This window comes from Peromyscus eremicus, chromosome 8b (genome assembly GCF_949786415.1).
Source record: "Peromyscus eremicus chromosome 8b, PerEre_H2_v1, whole genome shotgun sequence".
NCBI lineage: Eukaryota > Metazoa > Chordata > Mammalia > Rodentia > Cricetidae > Peromyscus > Peromyscus eremicus.
In genome coordinates this window covers 24,293,641-24,311,118 of record NC_081424.1, presented here as the reverse complement: position 1 = coordinate 24,311,118, position 17,478 = coordinate 24,293,641, and the positions used below count along the sequence as shown (strand labels likewise).

Genomic DNA, 17,478 nt, shown 5'->3' with positions numbered 1-17,478 from the left:
TTTACCTTAAGTTGCTTTTGATCATGGGATTTTGTCACAGCAACTGAAAAATAATAACAACACTTCCATAAATTGCTTCAGTCATGTATTTGATCAGTTAAGAGAAGAGTAACTAACCCAGCAAGTAATTAGTGAGCTTTTTTCTTTTCTTTTCTTTCTTTCTTTCTTTTTTTTTTTTTTTTTTTTTTGATACTCCCATTATGCCTCTCCTAATTAGAGCTGAGTACTAATCTGAGCACCATACACATACTGCTACTTTGGGGCAAGGAAATTGAGTATATACTAAACTACCAAAATAGTGGGTGTTACTGGGCTTAATCTGTTATACGATATCGATAATCTTGTTTCACTTGGAGGCTGTCTTGGCTCTATTTCTGCTTTCCTTCAAGTTTTCAAGATCTAGTCACGTGACGTAGTTGAGAGAGAAGTGAAAGCTGGGGCAGTCTTCATCGGCAGAAGCAGGCTGCACCTCATTTTCCCAGGCACTCCTCTGGCAGTATTTTGCCATACTGATTAGTTGACAGGCACTGTACAGACGCTAAACTGCTCTTCCAACAACGCTTTGTGCAATTCAGAGGTAATTTTCTCTCTGGTTATCCACAGAATGACCAAGTAGCAAATATCATTTGTAAGCAGGAAGCCAAATGGTAGTGAAAATCACCAGTTCTAACTGGCTAGAGTCAGATAAATCATCAGGATGCTCTATGTTACATCTTTTCTCCAGATTTTCTGGGTGGAGACCTCATGCAGCATCTGTAAATAATCACGGTGTTATTTTTTTCTTTACGAGAGAAAAATAGATCAGAGGATTTCTCCCAGTATTGGCCATTGATCCCAATATAATCTGACAGGGATACCTGATAACACTCCTCTCTGGCCCCCAAATCCTCTCGTGCTAATATTACCAAACCATTTTCTGGGGTTCTGATCCATTTATGCTCCTTTCTATTGGTCATAATTTTTATGGGTGTATTTTGTTACCAATTCTAACCTATACCATTCTAGCCTGGTGTGGTAATTTGCCTTGGCAGACCAGATGACCTGCAAAGCAGGCTGTAATGCTATGAATACCAGTGCCTTTCCATGACACAGAAAACAAAACAAAACAAAAAAGTTGCTTCCAAAACTATGTGATTCTCTCTTGAGTATGATAAGTCCTTAAAAACTCCGGTGAGTGTGAAATGGAGGAAGCCCTCACTGTGTTAATCCTGTGTGAACGTGTGTTGCCGACATGAGCATGGTATGTCGAAGGTCATAGCCTCAGAACCGTGGGAAGATGACAAAGCTTATCTCCTATGGTGAGACTCAGAGGGATGGCAAAGTCTTCCTCCAGTCCATGTACAGATGTTGGCATTGTGAGCAGAAAGTATCCACTATATGTTCCTCCCTCCCAGCCTGAAGACTGCTACCCTACAGAGACACTCCTACTAAGATAAACTAAGCTTATTCCCTCGATCCATCTGTCTACTATAAACCTTACTTCCTTGTTTGTCTGTATATAGTAACCTCAGCTCTTTGCTTAGCTTTGGGAAATGACCCTGCCTCCCTGCCTCTCTGTTCAACTATACATAATAAACATAATAAGTATCTGGGATGTGTAGCTAGAGTTTTCCTGCCTGGTCCACAGTCAGGACAAATCTCTGTCACTCACCACAGCTGCTCAGACCCAACCAATTAAACACGGAGACTTATATTGTTTAAACTGTTTGGCCTAATGGCTCAGGCTTCTAGCTATCTAGTTCTTACATCTTAAATCAATCCATTTCTATAAATCTATACCTTGCCACATGGCTCGTGGCTTACCAGCATCTTTACATGCTGCTTGTAATGGCAGCGGCTGGCAGTGTCTCCCCCTACCTTTCTGTTCTCTCAATTCTCCTCTTTGTTAGTCCTGCCTATACTTCCTGCCTGGCCACTGGCCAATCAGTGTTCTATTTATTGACCAATCAGAGCAACAGATTTGACATACAGACCATCTCATAGCAGAGATGCTGAGGCATCTCTTCTCCATCAGAGAGCCCAGTCCACCCAATCCCAGATTTTTCTGTATCAGCATGTCCGTGTGCTTGTCTTTTCTTTATTCCTTCTCTAGTATGATCAGTCCCTGGAGCAGTGCTGGACACAGCATCAATAGTCCAATTGTGATTCTCCTACTAAAACTTTGTGTGTGTGACTATATAAATATAAACACATATTTACATATTCACAATAATGTGTCTTTCTCCAACACACACACACACACACACACACACACACACACACACACACACCACACACAGATATATAGAGAGATATGTAGCAGGCTTTTTCTTTTGGGCCACCAACCACCTCCCAAATCATGATGCAGAGACTTATTAGTTATGAATGCTCAGCCTTATAATAGCTCTTATTTTAATCCATTTCTCTTTATCTACATTTTGCCTCAGGGCTTCTCCTCTTCTTTCCTTCCTTCCTTCCTTCCTTCCTTCCTTCCTTCCTTCCTTCCTTCCTTCCTTCCTTTCTTTCTTTTTTTCTTTCCTTCTTTCTCTCTGTCTCTGTCTCTTTCTTTTTTTCTTTATTTCCTACTTTTGTGCTTCTTGTGTCTGTCTGTCTGGCAGCTCCTTGGCATGATCCTCTCTTTCTCCCTCATTCTCTTCTCCCTTGTACCTCGAACCTAGATTTCTCCTCCTACTTATTCTCTCTGCCCGCCAGCCTACCTATCCCTCTGCTGCCTAGCTATTGGCCATTCAGCTTTTTTTTTTTTTTTTTTTGGTTTTTCGAGACAGGGTTTCTCTGTGTAGCTTTGCGCCTTTCCTGGGACTCACTTGGTAGTCCAGGCTGGCCTCGAACTCACAGAGATCCGCCTGGCTCTGCCTCCCAAGTGCTGGGATTAAAGGCGTGCGCCACCACCGCCCGGCCCATTCAGCTTTTTATTAGACCAATCAGGTGCCTTAGGCAGGAAAGGTGAACAAGCAACACATCTTTACATAATTAAACAAAGCATAAACAAATGTAACATATCTTCATATCATTAAAAAAATGCAGTATAAACAAATGTCACACATCTTTGTTTATGTAAAATAATATTCCACCTCTCTCTCTCTCTCTCTCTCAACTTTTAAGATATTCTGTGTGTACTGTCCAAAGATAAGGCTGCTTGCATGTAGCATATTCTGGCCATTCTGTGGAGAACTTCTCTTCTCTGAGTTCCATTCATAACTAAAATATTTTTTGTATTATTGGGAAATAAAATGTAGCAGTATTCTCAGATGTAGAATATGATAGCCTTATAATATAGTAAAACTTCATTTACAAACAAACAATCCCACCAAATTTAGTTCCTGGATCATAGTTTGTGAACAAGAAAGGACTATTTTCTAGCACATATGCAGAATATCACCCTCCTAGCTTATAAATATAGAGTGTTTTACTCATTTAATTTTCTTTTTTTAAAATTTACAACCTGTATGGCCTATGGCAGGCCTCTTGCTAGCTAGCTCTTATATCTTAAATTAACCCATTTCTATGAATCTATGTTTTGTCACATGTTCTGTGACTTTACTGGTCTGCTGGCATGTTGCTCCTTGGACAGCAGGCTGGCTTCTCTCCAGACTCCACCTTTCTCTTTCTGATCTCTCTTCTTGGATTTCCCACCTGACTCTAAGCTGCCTTGCCATAGGCCAAAGCAGCTTGTTTATTAACTTATGGGAACCACACATATTCACAGTGTACAGAAAGATATTCCTGGATATGGTAAAAGATAAATTAGATATGAAACTTTAGGCTCACAAATATAGAATAGATGATAAAATATTTTCTTTAATTTTGGCAAATACAAAATACAAATAGACTAGATATTGTAACTGTAATTCTCGCTTGATAACTGTTTGTTATATATAATTTTTACTATATTAAAGCGAAAACCTTCATTTAATTTTCATATGATATGTCCCCCTGGGGGATCAGCCCTTCAATACATCGACTTTGGGGCATAAAGTCAAAGCTACACCATAGCACAGGGCCATCACTTTCCCACAATTATAGGAACTCTCCTAATGAGAAGCCTACACTGTCTCCTGGGAATCCCCGTCAGGAGATCGCTTCTGTGTCTCAGAAAGGTGTACATAGGCAGTAAGCCTTTCCTGTGCAGTCTTGCTTCCAGCTCCTTTATGAGAACATCCTTAGAATCTATTCCCATAAAGACCCATTGGCTCCTGCTGGTACATGGTCATCTGCTTCCGGAATTGTGTTGTAGCTCAGTCTTTTGATAAAGGCCTAATATTCTGAAGGGAAGGAATACTAGATTCTAAAGGGGGCTGTAGATTAGAGGAAGAAAGTATTCCTCTAACCAGGGGGAGTAAGCTATTTCTGAATGTTAAGGGCATCTGGGGGAGTGGATCTAGTATGTAGGCATTGGAGTTTTTGCTTGGTTTCTGCTGTTACTTTGCTTCTGACTTTCATACCTGTCTTTTGATTATAGCTAGTGAATTTCATTTTACAGTATACAATTGCATTTAAGTGTAGATAATTTTTTTATCAATTAGATTACAATCAACTTATCAATTGATTTTTTTTTTTTTGCCTACAATAGCACTCTTATTACTAACCAGGGTATTTATAATAAAACCTGTTTTAAAGCCTTGGCTCACTGTCAGTAGAATTCAATGCAAAGAAGAATCTGGAAAAAAACTCATCACTTGGTATTTATTAGGAAGTATCTTCAAAATCAGTACCCAAGGAAAGAATGGGGTAGCATTGGATAGAGAAAGAAGTTGTAAAAAAAAGCGACAGTATTGCATACCGTACAATGAGAAGGGCTGGCAGAGTCATCTGGTCAAAGTGGCAATATATTCATATGTTAACTTTTCATGTTATATAGATCTCTCCCAGGAAGTACTCCATCTAGTGGGGCAACTTAATAGTTGAGGCGATTCTTGCAGGTTAAACTTCAGTCCATAACAACTGGGTATCATTTTGATCACTGATGTCATATTATTAGACACCAACACAGACAGAGACATACAGACACACACAGATGCACACACACACACACACACACACACACACACACACACACACACATGAACACACTTCTTGGGGTTACCAATAAGCATTTAATTTAGTTCGTTCATCAGGTGTGTTCAGAAAATTCCTCCTAGAGCTCCTAGTACTTTCCTCTCGTTATTAAATACAATATTTTGCATTAGTATACAGTATATAGCACAGTAGTGATTTTTAGCAGTTCCAAAATGAAAAGTGTATTCGCTACTTCTCTTGTTGTTGTAACAAAATACAGGACAAAAAGAACTTAAAGAATGAAAGTTTCATTTTCTCTCACAGTCCAGAGGTATAATCCATCATGGCAAGGGTCATAACAGCAGGAGATTGGAGCAGGTGGTCACATTGCATCTATAGCCAGGAAGCAGAAAGAGATGAATGCTTGAGTTCAGCTCACTTTACCCTTGGAAATGCAAGGGCATTTCAGCCCTTGGAATGGTACCACCTATATTTAAGGTGACTTGTCTCATCTTGATTAATCTAGTCTAGTTGATCCCTAGCAGACATACTTAGAGATTGGTTTCCATAGTAACTCTGAATTCTACTAAATATACCATCATATTTGTATATCCACAGGTATTTTATCATATAAACACTGAAAATGTAGATTGAATCAGGGAAATCCTATCAATGTATCCAGCAACCTTTTTCTTGATTCAGGATGACCATGGTATGTAGCTAGAGTTTTCCTGCCTGGCCCACAGTCAGGACAAATCTCTCTCACCTGCCAGTCCCACAGCCTCAGACCCGACCAAATAAACACAGAGACTTATATTGGTTACAAACTGTATGGCCGTGGCAGGCTTCTTGCTAACTGTTCTTACAGCTTAAATCAAACCATTTCCATTAATCTATGCCTTGCCACATGGCTCGTGGCTTACCGGCATCTTCACATGCTGTTTGTCATCATGGCAGCTGGCAGTGTCTCTCTGACTCAGCCTTCCACTTCCCAGCTTTATTCTCCTCCTTGTCCCGCCTACACTTCCTGCCTAGCCAATGGCCAATCAGTGTTTTATTTATTGACTAATTAACAACACATGTGACATACAGAACATCCCACAGCAATGGTAATAAAGGATGGCATATCTGCATGGAATAATAAGTTTAGAAATATCCATGGACCGTGGAGGACTTAACAGTAGGTTTACAACCAAAGACAGTGGCTGCCCCTGTCCTCTACTTTATTCAATGGTGTGATAACTTGCTGCCATTCTGGAAGCTATATTACTTGACATTTATTATCAAAAAGATCCAAGCAACATTACACTGCCCATTTAACATATCAAGCTAACTCATGGGAAAGGGCAATATTTGTTATCACTTATTTTATAATGGAATGGCAGATATATATTTATGTAAATTAAGAGTTAAGAAGGAAGTCTAACATTAAGGTTCAAGGAGTATTCCTTGTCTTAATTTAGGAAGGTGTGGGTACACATGGGGTATCTTCTCAGGGCAAATCTTCCAGGCTGTCATTTTCATTGATTGCAGGAAATTAATTGTCAAACATCTTGTTCATGATTATCAGCATAAATAATTCCTTCCATTCAACAGTGTGTAGAAACTGAGATTGGGATCCTCTGATCACGTATCCTGTGAAACTGTGTAACAGACTCACCAACTGTGTAACAGCCTACTATTTGGCTGATCAGATGTCTCTATGCAGCTTCTGTAGTCTTCCTGATGAGCAGCCATCTTAGCAGGTTATTTTATGAATGGTACAGTCTCTTTCTAGACTTTAAAAAGGCCTTCTGTTCACAAGTGCAGTGAGAAAGCGACTGTTATTTCTCTGTTTTGACTTTGTAGTTGGATTTAGCAAGTTTGAGATTTTCATCAATGCACTCTGGAGTTCCTTATTCTGTAAGTGAATTCCCTAAAGACCAGGTCTATTTCATTTAGACAATTGGGAGGATCGGTTCCCAGAATTTTTTTTTTGTGCAAGGGTTTTGCTATTTCTTATCATAGAAATGTGGGGCACCACCTCTGCTTCAAACTCTCATCAAAAATTTCCTTCTGTCTTTTCTCAGACAATACTTTCTTAGTCAGTAAGACAATCCCACTGCGGCAAAACTATGCCGCACACTGTGGATTCTTTATGCTGCATTACAAGATTCAGAAGTCTTTCCCAACAAAATCCGTTTCTAATATTTAGTATGCTATGAGCTTCGAGAACCATAATGGATGAATAAGTTACAGACTTCTTTCTTTGATAGCTCTTATGTTCCATGCAGTCTGCTTTTCTCAGCTCTCCCCATGAGAAGCTGCTCTCTATGTCTATTTCACAGTCAATAGTTACTTTCCTCCTAACTGGTATACTTTAATCTCATGCTGAATGAAGGCACGTTTTCGTTTAGCATTTCTTCAGGCTTTCTGCATCTATATTGCTTCCCTGCCCCCCTCCCTTGTTGTTGTTAATTAGTTAGTGTTCCTGATTTTTGACTTTGGTTCTTGATTACCAGGGTTCACAACAGAAAATGAAAAACCCTCAACGTCTGAGAAACATAGCCTTAGCTGTCTTCCTCCTTTGATACAGACTGGAAGATAGAATGAGAAGCAGGTAGAACATGTCACTGAGCACCAGATTCGTTAACATTTCTAAAGAAGTTTCCTCTTACAGTGCTGATGACCTGTGATCACATTTGGCAGGATCCCCCCACTCCTACCCCCCATACCTCTCTTTACTTTTCTCTGTCATACTTTTTTAATAATTCATTCTTTAAAGAAGCATAACTAGCTATTTACAATTTAAATATTGATAATAGGTTAATATTTCACCTACTGATGTAATATTTGCCTTATTGCTGAGGCTTTTTGGAATCATTAACTTAGCTATAGCAGGGCCTTTATTGGAAACTTCTGGTCCCATGCAAGCTGCTGGAAAATATATTCAATAGCAAGATGTTAGCACCTCTTAACTTAGGCTATGGATAAAACCTGCCTTCACTGTATTTTTCCCAGACCTACCTATCACCAATTCATTACAATGTGATGAAAGTCAGACTTTTTTTTTATGAGCAAGAAATTATAAACAGTATTTTTCTATTCTAAAAATAAAAAAGGAAATAAAGAAAGCAATTTAAGTTTCTAGTATTTCTAAGAGACTAGATTCAGTAATTGTTATAATGACTCCAACTTTGCTTGATTTTGCTTCCAACATTTCAAAAATGACAATATTTTAAAATACTTTGGAGTCAACATCCAAAAAAAAACCTTTGCTTTCATCTCTTATCTCTTTTCCTTTGGATCTCTATATGTTTCACTTTCTGATTTTTAAGATTTAAACTTTGGGCTACCTTTCTTCATGCTGTATTTTACTGTTTAAAGGCATTATTCTGTGTTTCCAGTAAATTAAGCACTACTACAAAGCTGGTATTTTGGATAAGTGCAGAGCTTTTACTGTAATTGTTCAGAGCACTGTGAGCGGGGACTTTATTCAGAGTAATATATTTAAGATATTGTGACAGAACAAGATCAAAGAACGAGGAAAGAACGTAGTAGTTTCTATTTTCAGATAACAAAAAAAATCAATATCACTTACGGTACTGATATTTCATGAGATTTATTTTTAACAAATTCTGCACACTAACAAATATCAGAGGATGAAAACAGCAATAGCTACATGTATATTACCAACACTCAAATGTATATAAAGCCAAGAAGACGTTTTTGCTTGATTAGATAGCTAGAATATGAGTAATACTGAGATGCAAACTTAAGGCAAGATAATGATATTCATGAACATTATTGAAGATCTAATTGAAAATGATTACTTACTGAACGACAGCCAATGCAGCAAAATGATTAGGAAAATGACTCTTCTATTTTTCTAATTACTCACCGGCAGCCAATGAAGGAGCCAATAGATTTCAATACTAACATTTTAAAACGTTAGATGACCTTTTGATATTTTGTGAGCTGATAAAGCATTTTAGTAAAAAAAAAAAAAAAACAATGAGGTCTTAATTTATTTATTTTTATAAACCAAGGATAAACTACTGACGTTAGAATACCTGACCGCTCCCAGCTGTCTTCAGGCCAGCCCTCTCTTTCTTATTCAGAGTCACGCTTAGTTCTCTGAAAAACACAAATCACTCTTCAGTTATTGTATATTGGGTGTCACTAAAACATTTACTCCGGGAGAGAGATGAAGGGTCACTGAACTCATAAGAAAATTACAGCGTTGAAGACAATCCTTTATTGTGATTGTGTAAGGAGACACCAACATGGGGGACACTCTTCAGTGAAACTGCCTGCAAGTTGTGCGTGAAACATTAGTGAGTCTAGGTTTAGTGAAAGGTATTATTTTCCTAATTTTCTCAGTCAGATTGCCATTTGTATATAAGAAGGCTATTAATTTTTTTCTATTAATTTTGTACCCTGATACTTTGATGAAAGTGTTTATCCATGGTAGGAGTCTCCTGGTGGCATTTTTATGTTCATTTATGTGCACAACCATATTACAGGAAATAAAGATAGTTTGCCTTCTTCTTTTCCTGATGGTAACACCTTGATCTCCTTCAGTCACTTTATTGCTCTAGCTAAGACTTTAAGCATTATATTGAATAGGTATGGAGAGAATGAACAACCTTATCTTGTTCCTGATTTTAGTGAAAATTCTTCGAGGTTCTCTCCTTTTAGGTTGATGCCTGCTGTGGGCTTGCTGCAAATTGACTTCATTTATTGTGGTATGTTGCTTGTAACCCTAGTCTACAAGATTTTTGTCATGAACAGGTGCTAGACTTTGTCAAATATTTTTTCTGTATCTAATGAGGTTATTATGTGGTTTTTATCTTTCAATCTGCTCATATGGGGGATTACATACAAATTATAAATTTACATATAATTTCTGCATTTCTGGGATGAAGCCTACTTGATCATGGTGGATGATATTTTTAGTGTACTTTTGTATTTGGTTTGCATGTATTTTATCGAAAAATTTAGCACCTACCTTCGTAAAGGTAATTGATCTGAAATTTTCTTCTTCTTTTTTTTGTTGGATCTTTGTGTGGTTTAAGTATCAGGGCAATTGTGGCCCCATAAAACTAATTAGGTCAATTCCCTTCTGTTTCTATTTCTAAGAATAATTTGAGGAGTATTGTGTCCCTGGACTATTTTTGGTTAGAAGACTTAATTACTGTCTATAAGTCACTAGGCATTATAGGTCTGTTTAAATTGCTTATCTGATCTTAATTTAACTTTGGTATCTAATATATACCAAGCAATTTATATACTTCTTTTAGATCTTGATGGAATATAGAGTTTTAAAGTATATCCATATGATTCTCTTGAGTTACTCAGTGTCTCTTGTGATATTTGCCTTTTAGTTTCTAATTTTCTTGATTTGGATTTTCTCTCTGTCTTTTAGTTAGTTTGGCTAAGGGTTTATCAATCTTATTGATATTTTTTTCAAAAGACAACTCTTTGTTTCATTGATTCTTTGTATTATTTTTATTTTATTGATTTCAGCATTGAGATCGATTATTTCTTGCTGTCTACTCCTTTTGCGTGTTATTTCCTTTTTTGTTCTAAAGTATTCACATATATCACTAAGTTTTTAATATGATATCTCTCCAATAATTTCCTGTTAGCACTTAGTACTATGAACTTGTTTCGTAGAACTATCTTCATTGTGTCCCCTTGGTTTGTGTATGTTGTATTTTCATTTTCATCAATTTTAAACATTTTAAGTTCCTTCTTAATTTCTGTCTGGATCTATTTTTCATTTGATAGTGAATTGTTCAGTTGCCATGATTTTATAAACTTTCTGTTGTTTCTGTTGTTGTTGATATCCAATTTTAGTCGTTGTGGTAAGATAAGATACAGGATGTAATTTCAACTTTATTGTATCTATTGATGCTTATTTTGTGTCTAAATATGTGGCCAATCTTGGAGAAAGTTTTATGCGCTGCTGAGAAGAAGATATATTTTTGTGTGTGTTTGGGTGAAATGTTCTATAAATATCTGCTAGGTACATTTGATTTGTGATATTATATAACTCCAGTATTTCCCTGTTTAATCTTTGTCTGGATGATCTATGTATTGGAAGTTGTGGGATGTTGAGGTCACCCACCACCATTCTATGGGGCCAATATGTCAGTTTAGCTGTAGTGGTGTTTCTTTTATGAACTTACGTGTACTTGCATTTGGTGTATAAATACTTAGAATTACAACATCCTCTTGGTGGAATTTTCCTTTGATGAGTATGTAGTATCCTTCCCCATCTCTTCTGATTAGTTTTGTTTTGAATTATATTTTATCAGCTATTATAGTGAGTACACTTATGTGTTTCCTGGGTCCATTTACTTAAAATATCTTTTTCCATCCTTTTAACCCAAGCTGATGTCTATCCTTGATGGTAAGGTGTGTTTTTTGGAGACAGCAGAAAGATGGATTCTGTTTTCTAATCTAGTCTGTTAATCTTAACATCATCAAGGTCCTTTTGGCTTTTAGAATCTCCTTTGAGAAGTCAGGCATTATTCTAGTAAGTCTGCCTTTCTATGTTACTTGGTCTTCGCTCTTTGCTGCTTTTGATATTTTTTCTTTGTTCTGTACATTTATTGTTTTGATTATTGTGTGTGATGGAGAGTTTATTTCATGGTCCAGTCTATTTGGTGTTCTGCATACTTTTCTACCTTGATAAGCACCTCCTTCTTTAGGCTCAGGAACTTTTCTCCTCTGATTTTGTTGAAAATATTTTCTGTGTTTTTTCTTTGCATTATTTTCCCTCCCCGCATATTGTTCATAAATTAGCCTTTTCTTAGTGCCCCGAATTTCCTTTATATTTTGTGCTTGGATTTTTTTTTTTTACATTTAGTATTTTCTCTGACTGAGCTATCCATTTCTTCTACCTTGTCTTCAATACCTGATATTCTCACGTCCATGTCCTTTATTCTGTTGATGAGACTTTTTCTTTTCCTTCACTTCCTAAATTTTAAATCTCAAGTTTAATCTCAGTGTGGGTTTTCTTCAGTGATTTTTTTTCTTCTTTCATTTCTTGAACTGATTTCATCAGATCACTCCACACTTTGTTTGTGTCCTTATAGACTTCATTAAGTGATTTTATTCATATCATATTTGAAGTCCTTAAACATTTTCATAATAACTATTTTGAAGTCCTTGTCTTGTGTTTTTTATATACTGTATTTCTCTAGGACTACTAAGATTGTTCTGTTCTAGTGGAGATACCTTGCCCTGACGGCTAATGATTTTGTTTTTGCACTAGTGTCTAGGCATTTAGGAATGATTGTGGTTCTTTGTGTTGATATTTGGTCTTGTCTTTGTTGGGTGTATGTTCCATTCCTTGGTTTTTGCTGCCCTCTCTGGATCTTAGCAAAGTGTGGTGCTTGTGGGTTTCCTGACATGTGGGGTGCTTGTGCAGGTCAGTGAGTGTCAGAGGTGAATAGAGATGGGCTAGGAGTAAAGGCTGAGAGGGACTTCAGAAAAGAGCTAAGTGAATCCTGTTCACACCTAGACCTTGGGTCTTCAGGGAGTTAGAGGTGTATTGGAAAGGTGATCCTGCGACTATGTTCTAGTAAGGCAAAGAATTAACTAGAGAGATAGGATTAAAGGAGCTTAGGATCTGAATCAAGTGTTGGAGTTTCCTGTGAATGAAGTTGAGGTAGAAAGGTTGGCACCTATAAGCAGACTGTTAACCAGCTGAGAGTGAGAATGAGGAGGTCATATTGAAGAAAAGGAAGGACAAATGTGCTTAACTTTTTTGTGTCCCTACCTAGTGTCGCCATTGGGTGTTTCAGGTAGAAAGTGTTTTTAGGTATTAAGATGCCTCCATATGTTGGTGACCTTCTCAAAGGAATGGAGAAGGAATAAAAGCTGGTTTAACAACAAGGTTTGGCTGAGTCCTCAGGGAATAAAGATAGAGTTGGTGGACAGACTCTTGTAAGTGGTCTGCTACAGGACTGGGGATGGGACCAGAAAAATTGCATTTGAGGACAGTCAGGAGAGTAAATATGGCCTCCCTCCTTCCCAGGCCAGTGTGAACACTAGGTCCCAGGCAGACCATGTTTCTAGGTATCAGTAGTTGATATAAAGGAAATAGTGCTGAGAGGGTCCTTAGGAAGGAGGAAGCTGGGTCTGTTCATTGCAAGGTTTTGTAGAATCCCTGGGAATGTAGGCAGAAAGGGAAGACAGGCCTCTTCAAGCATCTGCTACAGAGATGAGACAGGGAAAAATGCAGTGTACCAAAGGAAGGAGAGTGAAAGTAGCCTATACGCTTCCCAGGTAGAGAGTGCCTTCCAGAATTGAGGACTGACACAAAGAGGTAGGGGAGGGAGGAAAGCTGGGCTAGTAGCCACAACCGTCAGAGGAGCCCTCCCAGAATGCAGGCAGAGACAGGAGAAGGGCCTTGCAAGTGGTTGCTTGCTGCAGGGCTCAGTGTAAAACTCTCATTAAGCCTTTAAATCGTGTTTCATTGTGGATATCTAGTTCATTGTTTCTCATCGCTTTATTACAGTGTATAAGGACCATTCAAAATCTTTCAAAACTCTCTGCTTCTTTCTATGACAGATATGGCGGTTATTTATTTTATAAGAAATCAAGAAAACTGTACTCATTAGTGATAAGTGGGAAGTGCATATTTGCAAATTCTCTCTGACTGTAAGATTGCTTTGTGGAAGGATTAACTATTGTTCCCAAGCTGCACAACAGAAAGAGAAAATTCAGTTGAGTCAACAAAGGAGTGAATGAGCACACTTTCTAAGTTTCTTCACCTGTTACTGTCTTGGAAATTGTGGTGGTTTGAATAGGAATGGCCCCTACAGACTCATGTGTTTGAATGCTTGGCACATAGGGAGTGGCACTACTAATAGGTGTGGCCTTGTTGGAGGAAATATGTCACTGTATGGGTAGACTTTAAGGTCTCTTTTGCTCAAACTATGCCTAGTGTGGAACATAGTCTCTTTCTGATGCCTGCAGATCAAGATGTAGAGCTATCAGATCCTTCTCCAGTACCATGTCTGCCTGCAAACCTCCATGTTTCCTGCCATGATGATAATGGACTAAACCTCTGAAACTGTAAGCCAGCCCCAATGAAGTGTTTTCCTATGTAAGAGTTGCCATGGTCATCATGTCTCTTTGAAGCAATTAAAGCCTAGTTAAAGAATAAACAAACAATGAAAAGCAAAAACCACAATGTGTGGGACTCAGATTCTAACTGGGTCAATAAAATGTATTCAGTTTATTTGAACTGATAGATGGATAGTGTTCGAATTTCTAGCCACTCCCCCATGACCATGCATGCACTGGCAAGATGCTTAGCCATCCCAGGGCCTTATATCCTACATAATCTGTGCACTGTGTGATCATGTAGTTTGCACGAACTGTGATCACGTAATCTATGTACATGCATGGTGTAGCTATGTAAGCCCATATGCGAATATGTGGGGGAATCTGTAAAAGCAGGTCTCACTCATCCCTCTGCTATCACTTCCTGCACAATCTTTCCATAGGCCTAAGTACCCCTCTCTGTTCCCTTCCCTTAATAAACACTTACAGTGGGTTTTGTTGTACCTACTGGTTTTTCTCACACAGTGAACAGTACCACTTAATAAATAACATTGGTGCCATTGGTGCTGAGACAAAGCAGGCCCTCCCGGCACTCTGCACCTAGGACCCTGTACCAAGGTTTTGTTCTCACTAAGACTGTCCACTTTCCCATTTGCCCAGCCACTGGACTGCTTTGCACAACACTGGCTTCGATTGGTGAGTTTTCCCTTTCCAGCCAGCATCAACCGGCTTCAGTCTCTAGTCATTTCCCACTACTGTGATCTGAGATATCATTTTCGCTGTCAGACACTAGGGAGGGTCCTTGGGCTGTGTATGCCATACCCTCATTCTCTTACTTGATGAAACATTGGATGACTTGTGCCAATCTCCGCTCCTCATTTGACCTCGGGGACGCCTGAGATTATAGTCTTGGATCACATTTTTTTTTTTTTTTTGATTTTTTTGTTTGGTTTTTTTTTTTGTTTTTTTCTCTCTGCCATGGTCATGGGAAATAAGGCTTCCTCCTATTAGTCCCACTCTTCCTCTGAGAAATGGCCCAAATATCCCTTTGATAACAATAAAAAATGTCCACCTAATGGCTCCTGGGACCCTGATATTCTACAGGAATTATCTAACTTCTGCCAGCAAACGGGCAAATGGAAAGAGTTGCCTTATATCCAAGATTTTTTTTTTAACCTAAGCTTCAAACCCTGCCTCCTTGATTCCTTCTCTCCTGCCCATATTCTCCTAGCTATGCAACTTGAACCTGAGGAATCTCTGACAACCACTCTGGACCGTGCCAATGAGCCTCTGCTTATCTGACCTCCTCCTCCTCCTCCTCCTCCTCCTCCTCCTCCTCCTCCTCCTCCGGCATCTGCCCCTTCAGCTCCTCCTCTAGGCCCCTCCTCCTCTCGGATATCAGGCTGCTCCAAATGCCTGACTCTGGCTCCCACCTTACTCCTCCTGTCATTCATCCTCAAGCTGCCCTGAGGAGCACAGGTGAGTTTGGGAGCAGGCTAGAACACATGCAGACAAAGTTCATCAAACTAATGCTGCCCATGCACCCTGGGCCTAGAACAGCATACAAAGGTTCCCTTACAATATACTAGCCTAGATCCTGAGAGCCTAGAGGACAGACAGATCCTTATGACCCACTTTGTCTCCCAGAGCTTCCCCGACATCAGGGCGAAACTTAAGCATCTGGAGAGATGGCCTCTGACCCCACAGGCAGAAGTCTTAGCAGTGGCATTTAAGGTGCACCATGGGAGAGATGAGAAAACCCGTAAACAGAACTGCCAAATGCTGGCATATGCTATCCAATCGGCCACCAGAAGGCCTCCAGGACCCTGTTTTAAATGTGGAAGAGAAGGTCACTGGGCTTGTGCCTGCCCTGCCCCATGTGAGCCACCATCTGGGCCTTGTTCAAAGTGCCACCAAGACGGACCCTGGTCAGCTGACTATGCACCTAGTGGCATGGGGACATCAAACGAAGACCACCCTCCAGCCGATCTCCTAGGCTTGGCAATGGACAACTGAAGGGAACCTAGGGTAGCCATTACAGTATCAGGGCAATCCATTTCCTTATTTTGGACTTAGTCCTGAGAGAGTTTTGGGGTAGGTGGACAGCCTTACCTACTTCACCAGATCCCACCACTTAATTGTATTTTCAGGGGTATCTCTCTCACTCACACATTTTTAGTTGTGCCAACCTGCCCTGTGCCCCTAGTGGGAAGAGATTTTCTAGCTAAGGTTGGAGCTTTTATTTTATTTGCTCCCCCCATGTACCTCACTCCAGACTCATCAGCAGCACCTCTCCTCCTCCTAGTCACCCAGCCTACTAGCTCTGACATTTCCTTTCCTTTGCCAGCCTCTCAGGTAGACCCCAAAGTCTGGGACACCCAGAACCATTCTTTTGCTAGGCACCATCCCCTTATTATTATTCAGTTGCTACTCAGCTAATTGTTACAGGACCACCATAGAGCTGATGGCCAAGGACCATCAAGTATACCCAGGCAGTAAGGAAGAGTAATTTGCACCAGAGGTATTTGCACCCCCAGACTCAAAAGGGTCTGGACTCTGCAAAGAATAGACTTTAACATAACATCTATTACTGTTAAATGCCCTCAGCAATTGATCACCTGTGTCTTCTGGATGCTAAACTACTAAAGAAAACAGGTGCCTTGAGGTCTGTCTTAGATAAGAATTATCTCAGGTGAAAATTAAAAGCATGTTCTAAGTTTCTCTCTCTCTTTCTTGCTAACATTAACCAATAAAATTCTGATAGCAGAATACTAAACATTATAACATCATGGCTACCAGCTCAAGATTTTTAATTCCCTGTGGGGCTGCTTCTTAATAAGTTTAAAAATTCTCCCAAGCTCCAGAGACAGCTTGAATCCACCTGGACAGGTCAGACCCAGTCCAGATAAGTATAATTCACACTTTCCTGGTCCCAGGACCCCCTCCCTCTCCATGGGACCCCTTGCAGAAGCCCTTAATGTAAAATTTTTTTCTAAAAATTTTCTTTTTTTAAGAATTCTTTTTTTTTTTTTAAGAATTTTTAAATTCTTCCTCTTTTGCCTCACTAGCACCTTGTCAGACCCAAATGGTCACAGAGCCTGAAGCAATAGAAGATGATGGATGATTCCCAAGGCAGCTGAGGATAATCCACTACCTCAGGATGTCTGGTTACCTCAAAATTCCCCTTCACTACCCCCAAGTGATAACCAACACCCACCAAGTCAAATGGAAGCCGTTTTGGGAGACACGGCACCCCCAATCCCGTTCACTTGCCATTTTTTATAAGAACAAAGTGTCTTGGAATGTTAGAATTACTAGCCACACCCCCATGACTGTGCATGTACTGGCAAGATGCTTAGTCATCTCAGGGCCTTATGTCCTACATAATCTGTGCATTACACGATCACATAACTTGCATGC

At 39.4% G+C, this 17,478-nt stretch overlaps 1 long non-coding RNA gene across 1 annotated transcript in view; it reads left to right on the top strand.

Annotated features, from left to right (window-relative positions):
* The window catches only part of LOC131918490 (uncharacterized), a 138,532-nt gene extending 123,153 nt beyond the window's left edge, over positions 1-15,379 (top strand). The window contains exons 6-7 of the long non-coding RNA XR_009380998.1: positions 13,969-14,067; positions 15,290-15,379. This is a non-coding gene — a long non-coding RNA (uncharacterized LOC131918490). The remainder of the gene's footprint in view (positions 1-13,968; positions 14,068-15,289) is intronic.
* Positions 15,380-17,478: the final 2,099 nt, after the last annotated feature.